This window comes from Netta rufina (assembly GCF_964035555.1).
Source record: "Netta rufina genome assembly, chromosome: 2".
Taxonomy (NCBI): Eukaryota; Metazoa; Chordata; class Aves; order Anseriformes; family Anatidae; genus Netta; species Netta rufina.
In genome coordinates, this window is record NC_140124.1 from 34070694 (window position 1) to 34079199 (window position 8506).

Here is an 8506-nt window from a genome sequence, read left to right on the forward strand (position 1 = left end):
CCAAACTTACCATTTAACGAGTAAATGAACAAAAAGGAAGGGTTACCTACTTTGATCACCATAAATTAATCTTTTCTCTTTTTCTTAATCTTAAAAGGCAAACACTGCTGTACCAAGAAGCTTTCTGGCACATCTTTGGACAGCAACATTAGCAGCACGAGAGGAGTTTTACACCGCTGCTGCTGAGCACCGGCATTAAACTCAGAAGAACTTTAATGCTGAACGTGCAGTGCTCAAGAAAAAAAAAAAATAAAACCTCTGCTCAGGCTTTAAGAGCTGTCCGTTTCTCGTTTATTTTGCACAGGTTATTAGAACCAGCTCCCATACGCATGCTGAATCACGGAAACCTCCGGTTCCTCCACTGAGCGTTAGTAAATCCACAGAGCACATGTTAACCTACACGCTTAGCACCTCTCAGGCTGCACTCAAAACGGAAAGATAACCCCTATTTCCATAGTTTTAAATAGCTAGCATCCCTGCAGGACACTCATTTCTTCTAAGCATCCTGCCTGACTAATTGCGGGGCGGCTGAAAAGTTTGAGCAGGCGGGACAGGAACAAACACCGGGATATGGCAGCTCTCCTGCTAGGGTCAGGAGGACCAATATGCTGACCAGCAGCGGCAGCTTTTAGCTCTCTGTCACGGAGCCGTGCTGCTCCCCTCGCATGCAGGACCTGCTCAGGTAACCCACGACAAGGCTTGCTGCACGAGGGCTTGCAGCACCAGGACCCTCTGTGCCCAGCACCATGAAAAGACACTTCAGTGTTGAGAAGTTCTCCCTTGACCCCAGAGAACAGATGCCTCTGGACACCACAGTAACAGTTTTCCCAAGGAAAATGTGGCTCATTCAGGTACCCGGTGGCCTCAGTGGGAAGGACCATGCAAAGCAGTTCCCATTTGTGACCAACCAGCACCGTGGCAACCTGCATTTTCCAGGATGTAATTAGCAAAAAAATTATTCCAGAATTGGAAACTATATCCAAAAAAACTCAGACAATTAAATTTAATCCCCCCCCGCAACTGCTACCTGCCTGTGGTTGCTGTCAAGCTTTCGCTGGAAAGTCATTTAAAGAGTTTTTACCAAAATTTGCAACAGGAAAAAGAACAGATGTGGTGGTTTACACTACAAGGCTTTTCTCTTATCTTGGACTAAACTACTGCCCAAATTCCTCATCAAACATCCTATAGATTATTGTTTCCGAGTGCTGCCATAAAGACACGCTGTTTTGAAGTTCTTTCTCTAGAAGCAGGAGGCAGAAACGAACTGCTGCCCTACGATAACTAGGAGGTCGCCATCACACAGGGAACCCCCCAGAAGCATGCAAACCAAACAGCCCGCTTTATCACTAAAACCAAATTTCTGGAGGATCTCTCCCGTAACAGTTTTAAACCTACTGTTGGTCATCGTGTTCAACACCCCCACCCCACGTCTGCTTTCTTTTCGAGAGCTAGCTTTTGCCTTTGCTGCCTGGTGCACGCGGCTTCCCTGTCAAGGCTGGGGCAGTTTTTGCAAACTCGGTTTCCCGAGAGCCTCTCGGCAGCGGGGTGAGGACTTCCTCCGAGGGCAGGGGGAGCAGGAGCAGCAAGCACACGGGATCAGGCCCCGGGATGAGAGCTGCCTGCAGTAGCCATGTGCCGCAGCTCCCCTTCGGTGGGTTTTCCACCCCCCTCCCCTTCGCCAGCCCTCTCGCCCTGCTGTTTCCTCAAAAACGAGCCCCTCTTTGATGCAAACAGGCTGCATCTTTCACAGATCACTCCAAATCCAAACGGCACGGGTTGTTTTTTTTCTTTTTATTCCAACCCTAACCACTGTTTAACACGAAGCTTCAGGAAAGTGAGTAATTGCAAACGCATCTAATAATTGAAGATACGTTTTTGTCAACACGAGGTTTTGTTCACGCAGACCGGGGCTCGCTCCAGCTGGAATTTTAATTCCTGCACCACAACGCTTAAGGCTCCATTAGGGCGCAGCGAGCTCCGTTTTTGAGGGAAAACTTACTTTTAAATTTTAAAAGTCCGGGTCCTGTGAAATCGATTTCCCAAAACAATACAACCCTGCCATTTTCAAAGGGGAAAAATGTATTAGACACGCAGCGTAGGCTACATATTTTAAAATAGCGTTCCTAAAGTTCAGCTGAGCATGAAAGTTAATCTTTCAAAAGTGAACATTCAGCTCCGATTGTGTTCAAGTGTACCAACACCAGCAAAAAAAAAAAAAATGGACTATTTTTATAAGTTCTCCAGATATTTTTAGCAGGTCTCTTCTTAAACTGCAACTGATTTTATGGTAATATGTCCTCCTATGTACACATTTTTAAGGATACACACATGCGGTTTGAAAGATTTCTCAAACTACAGCCACTCTTTCGCTATCAGGACACTAAAAAATATAAGATGGAATAAGGCCCTTCCCACCTGAAGATCTTTCATTTCAGGACTATTTCATTTCAATACTTAATCCCATACCTAACAAAATGCATCTGACACTTCTTATCCATGCTCTACTCCAAATTTCAACTTGATTGATATAGAAAATGCCTCATTTTGCCCATTAGAGGCAGTTTCCCATTCAGATGGGCAAAAGGGCGGTTTTAGGTGATGCTGGCTCCAGTGCACCACAAAGAGGCAGGCAACAGGGGAAGCACGTTGCTGCTGGGGTTACACTACACAGGAGATGGCTTTTACACTGTGAATGTCTCTTGCGCACGCTGCTGCGAGAATGCACTTTGGTGAAATAACTCACATTATAGCTGGATACAATTTTCCTTTCCAAATTTCTACACACACAGAAGAAAAAAAAGCACCTTTTTCCACCCTTTTTTATTGCCATTAAATGTTACACATTCAGTATTTTAACATTTACCCTAATATTGACCCTATACTTGGCAAATAAAATGTGTTACTAAAAATATTCAACTACAAACATCAAGATTTTCTTCTTGGCTAAACATATGCATCTTTCTACACACAAACTGATATTGCAGATTTGGAAAGATGCAAAAACAGGAGATTACATAAATAGATAGAATTTGTTATTTTTTAATTACCTGAAACATGCCCAAGCATATAGAAGCCCTTGCTCCCATACAGAAACTTTCCAGAGCCAAATTGCTTACTGCAGGTGAGGAGAAAAAAAAAAAAAAAAACTGCCACTGCTGTGCTCACACTGATAAGTGAGCCCAGGAGCACCAAATCTGCTTCTCTACAGCACACCCCAAGCCCAGAGACCCTCACAGGTTTCAGATGGCGCTTTTCAACAATATTGTCTTTATTTGAACAGCAAAAGCAAATAAATAAATATAGAGAGAAATGGAACACAGCATTTATGGTGAGTCACATTTCTAGACAAAATAAGGAAAACTTTGGGTTTTATCTTAGCTTTCCACCCTTAGCATTTAAGTGCACATACCCCTCTATACCCTGCATCAGATAGCCATTTTGCATACAAAAACAAGTTGAGAGAGCACCCACGAGAAGAATTGCTCTGAAGAGCCCCGGAAGCACATCCTGCACCTAGTGCATCAATTCCACTTAAACTTTTCCACCTATTTCTCTCCCCCCCCTCTGCAAAACCTGAAAAGTTACCCTCACGTTTTATAACATTTAAATTTTGCACCCATTCTCCATCTGTTTTCTGATTTAAAATAAGCCAATTCCAGTTACAAAGCCGACTCAAACTGCAAGAGCAGAAATTCCACACCCATAACACACTGTGCCTGTCTCATCGGGCTCACACAAGGACAAAGTCACCAAAAAAAAAAAAAAAAAAAAAAAAAGCTGAGCCCCTGCCCATGCTCCACACCACTGTGCTCTCTTTAGCAAGAGCTCAGAAGGAGAAAGCCCTGAAAGTTAAGATGAATTCAGGGAGAGGAAGCTTAAGGAGGGAAGTTTTTTTTTTTTTGAGCCCTGCCCATGGTTAAGAAGGTGTATTTTAATACTGCCTGGGTCCCTGCTCATGGGCATTATGGGAAGCTTCACATTTTCTGTTAGGTAGGTAAATCCTGAGCTATTCAAGAATTTTTCAGGTCAAGACTAAGCATTTGAAGTCCACCCAAAAGCTAACCAGAAGCCATTAAAGGACTCCAGCACTGTAGAGTCCTATGCTGTGCACTTAAAAGAGTGACTGAAATGAATGCCTCCATTTTACAAAAATACCACCTTCAAGGGCTCAAAAAGGTGGAAAAGTGTTTTTAATACCCCATGCTTAAAAACAAAAAGAAATAGATATTTCTTAAACATTTTCTGATTATACTTTATTACCCATGAATTACACTTTCAAAAAAAAAAAAAAGTTATTTTTTTTAATTCATCCCTACAAAATTTACCACATCTACACAAAACGTAATATCTACTACAAGTATGCTCTCAGAGTACCTTCCACAAAGGGAAGGCAGAAAAAAAAAGAGAACAAGACCAAACTTTAAAGATGCAAGTTTAGAGACGTGTTTCATGTACTTCAGTCTATTAAAAAAAATGCAACAAAAAGTGATTTTGGTGACCAGACAGTATAAGGAGTTGTTATGAAGAATTTTCAGTTCTTGCCATAACAACTTGTTGTCTATATAAGAATCTCAAAATCTGTCAAGGTTTGTATTTTCCACTCTAACTGTGACTTTCAAAGATTTTTTTTTTTCCCTCAGAAAAAAAAAAAAATCCTGCTCACATCTGCAAAAGTAATGTGAGAACAGAGATTAAACCCCCCAAATTCACTACATAAAATTTTTACCCTTTGCTTTTGAAAACACTAACTTGGACCCAGGCATGGCCTTCAGCCTCCGTCCACAGAAAAGAGCACGAATACAGCTGGTGAGTGACATTTTCTATCATGTCTCCTTACATACAGCATGTTTCGCCCTGCTTCATATTTACAGAAGCAAAACTAAAAATGTCTGCCACTAAATTATTTTTTTTTTTTTTTTAATAATGCTGACTGCTGTAGCCACCAGACATAGGTTAGCCCCGCAAAGCCGCTTCCCACCGCCTTGCGCACACAAGCCACAAACCCTAATTATACGAAAAATTAGCAACACAATTCAACGCCCACCCCACAGCGCAAGGCTCTCTCCTGGAACAGGCGGGTTTTGTGAGGACTTTGGGGCCTGTTTCCCTCGGATAAGCCTTCCTTCGGGCACTTGAGCACTACAGGTGAAGCAGAGCTGGAAAGCCATTACCTGCGCCAGGCTGTCAGGAGGCCACACCACCCGCGTGGCACACCTCTGTCCCTCTCCTCTCCCAAATTAACGCCCCCCCCAGGAGAGACAAACTGAATTTATTTTCTCAACAGAAACAAAGGACCCCAGAGGCATGGGGGGGGAAAGAATTGGCCTTCCAATCAGGAAAAATGCCTCGTCATTACCGCAGTTCAGGTGTGGCAAGCACTGTAGGCACCTGAAAGGGCTGGGCACAGCCCCAGGTGCCCCCAGTTAGCACCATCCCTTCCCCCTCACCACACACCCGCGACATCAGGGCCATCTGAATAATCAGATTTAATAATCACATCGCCTTGCGAGGGGCCAGCTGCTCCTGGATGGCCAGGAGGTAGCACCCAAAGGCCCACACCACAAGTTTCGTAGGTGCAGGCGCACGGGCACAAGGCTGCGGCCACCCTCCTGCACAAGAGGAGAGCTAATCCAAGCCACAGCCGTGGCCAACCGTGCCCCCCGTTCCTCCGCCGAGCGTGACCAGCAGGCTGAATTATTGCAATGCCTTTGCTGAGTTTTAAATAAAGTGACCTAAACCTTTAAATATTGCCATGGCCTTCCTCCATGCAGAGGGGTCCGAATGCAGAAATTCTGCATTCCTTTTGCATTCCCTTGAGATTTCCATAGTAAGTCAGGAATCTACTCCGAGCTTATTAAAGACTTTGCACCTCCCCCAAAATAATTCCCCACCCTTCCATCAAGAAAACCTTGACCAGGCCCCTTCTTTCAGCGGCAGCATATCCAGCCCTCCCTCTTTAAATACTTCCAGGGGGAGGGGAGGCCAAGAGCCACACACAGGCTCCGCACAGCAGGTAGAAAGGTAATTTTGCAAACCTGGGTGTGCCCACTCCAAACGTGAAGATCCAGCAGGGGCTGGAATGCAGTGACTACGGGGCCCAAGAATCTCACTCCCAACAGCCCGCCAGGCACCCTCCATCGCCTCGGCTCGGCTCCATGGCAGCCCCGACCGACACCACCTCCTGACCTCCCTTTACGTGACAAGGCTATGGATTGCCAAACTCTTACCCTTTCCTCCCATCCACCTCAGTGGAGAGATACCTGCAAACCACCTCTGGGAGCAAAAGGATATATACACACACACACACCAAAAAAGAAGAAAAAACACAACAATTTAGGAATTTGTGAGGCAGTGAGTTAGAACTCCCCATGAGGCAGCCTCACAGCAATATGGGGGCAATACAACGTACTGAATTATTTCAATACAATGTACTGAATAATTTCAAAGCACTACAAAACTAATTTTTGCTGCTATGAAACATCTTTTGACCCAACTTAATTGTACACTCATGCTTTAAGACAGATTTGATGTATTTAAAAGTGTAGACAGATTTAAAATGGTGTCACTTCCCTGCCCGTTTCAGACACGGTGGAGCGTGCAGGGCTCCATGGAAAGCTCTCTGGCCCTGCAGCGTGCAAACACGCTGGGTGGGCCTGGTGAGCAGCACCCCCCACCCTGGCCGTATCTGACACCCTCCCCTCATGCAAAAAGAGACAGGGACTCCAGATAAGTTACTTTGAAAACACATTAATGGCCATTTGCACCAGAACACTCAACTCTTGAAGGTTGTGCTTTTACGCATATCCAGCAACTCTAAATACACACCCAGTAAGCAACGTCTAGAGACATGGAAAAAAAATCTCCAACTTCGTGACACCACCCCTCAAAAAAAGAAAAAGTATTGTACATCTATAAAAGGAACAAGAAAGTTACTTTTACGTATGGAGGCCACTGAATGAATTTTAAGTGGCTTTCTATATTTGATTTTGGAAAAGGGGGAGTGGAAACAAAGGGGAAGGAAGTGCAGTTATGAGAAATGCAATTTAATTTTCTGTTAAACAGCAGTATAAATCTGAACTGTGTGTGTTTTAACAAATAAGGTCTTTGGGAGAAACAATGAAGGTATGCTGATACAATTGTATCTGTTTTTTCCCCCCTCCAGTATAATGCCTATACGTAGGCAACGCGTGCCTAGAGAAGTGCTAAAGTTCAGTGTACAATTCCTCTCAACCCAAGTTACAGACAGATGCACATTTCTGATAACTGCTAATTCACAAATATGAAGACACACTACCAAATATGAAGAATGGACTTTTACACTGTTTCAGCTGACGACCAAAAGGACAGGAAAATACATTTAAACACATTAAACAATGATTCAAAAAGTTGGGGGCGGGGGGTGGAGGGGGTGAAGGGCACAGCTATTTTTAATTTACCTTTACCATGAGTGAAATGAATTTGTTTTCACCAGCTTAAAGAAAATGCTATTTGTGCAAGCTTGAGATGATAAAGCATGATAGTAAGTTCATTTATTATGGAGACTGATAGGAAGTGATCAATTCTTACATGTGGCATGGACTTTTCCTCCTCAAAACTAAAAATATTTTCCATCTACAATATTTTTTTATATACAAAAGCTCAAAAATACAGACTGCTATAAACCAAAGTCATATATCTTGCATTATAAATGAGAAAGAGCACATATAGCATATTAATTTCCAATGAAAAGTATCAAGTATAACCATAAAGATTACCATGCTATGAATTGGCCCAGAGAGGGGCTCGCCCCCTGCCTTAACTAGATCAAGAATCCTCCATACTTCCTCAGGCAAAGATTTCCTCCAACACTAAATAGCGATTAAACTTTTAATTCTCAAACACCAAGTCACAATACCCAGCAAGCCAGCTAATTCACCTTCTCAAATCAACTACGTTGAAGAGACTGCCCTTTTTAAAACAACCCTGAAATAGCAGAAGCCCCTTTTAACAAAGTTACACAGACAGACATACTTCCCAGATTGAATAATGGAGTGCAGGAACAAGCACGTGGAAAGTTTGATCTATTTTGCTATTTACTATCTAGTGCACGCCAGGTTTTCTCTGATCTAAACATTTGTGAAAGAAACACGCTGAATTGCTACAGGCAGTATAAAAATACTACCCTGCTATACTGCAACTATTCCTTCTTTACATGAGGCCCACAAAATTACTACCTTGCAAGAATTAAACATACATTTAGAAATTAAGGATGCATAAATCCTGTCCTTATTGGGAAGAAATCATTCTCCTGCTGCTTCTCTATACCAGCTCAAAAGAGTGATGAAAAATCCTCCCGAACACAGATATTCAAACGCAGACCTACACTACGTGCCTATAAAATGCTGCGGACTCCAACATGGCAGGATCAGAAAATATGTATACCGGGATATTTACAAAATGCCTTTTGTTGCTGGAGCAGGGCTCATGTGCCTGCCCGTTATACAGTCCACAACACATTTCATTTCCT

General features: G+C 43.2%; 1 protein-coding gene across 2 annotated transcripts in view; it reads right to left on the minus strand.

The window, feature by feature from the left end:
• Positions 1–8506, minus strand: part of IGF2BP3 (insulin like growth factor 2 mRNA binding protein 3) — a gene marked incomplete at both ends in the record, with an annotated part of 106939 nt that overhangs the window by 96851 nt on the left and 1582 nt on the right. The gene's annotated exons all lie outside the window — the stretch shown is intronic.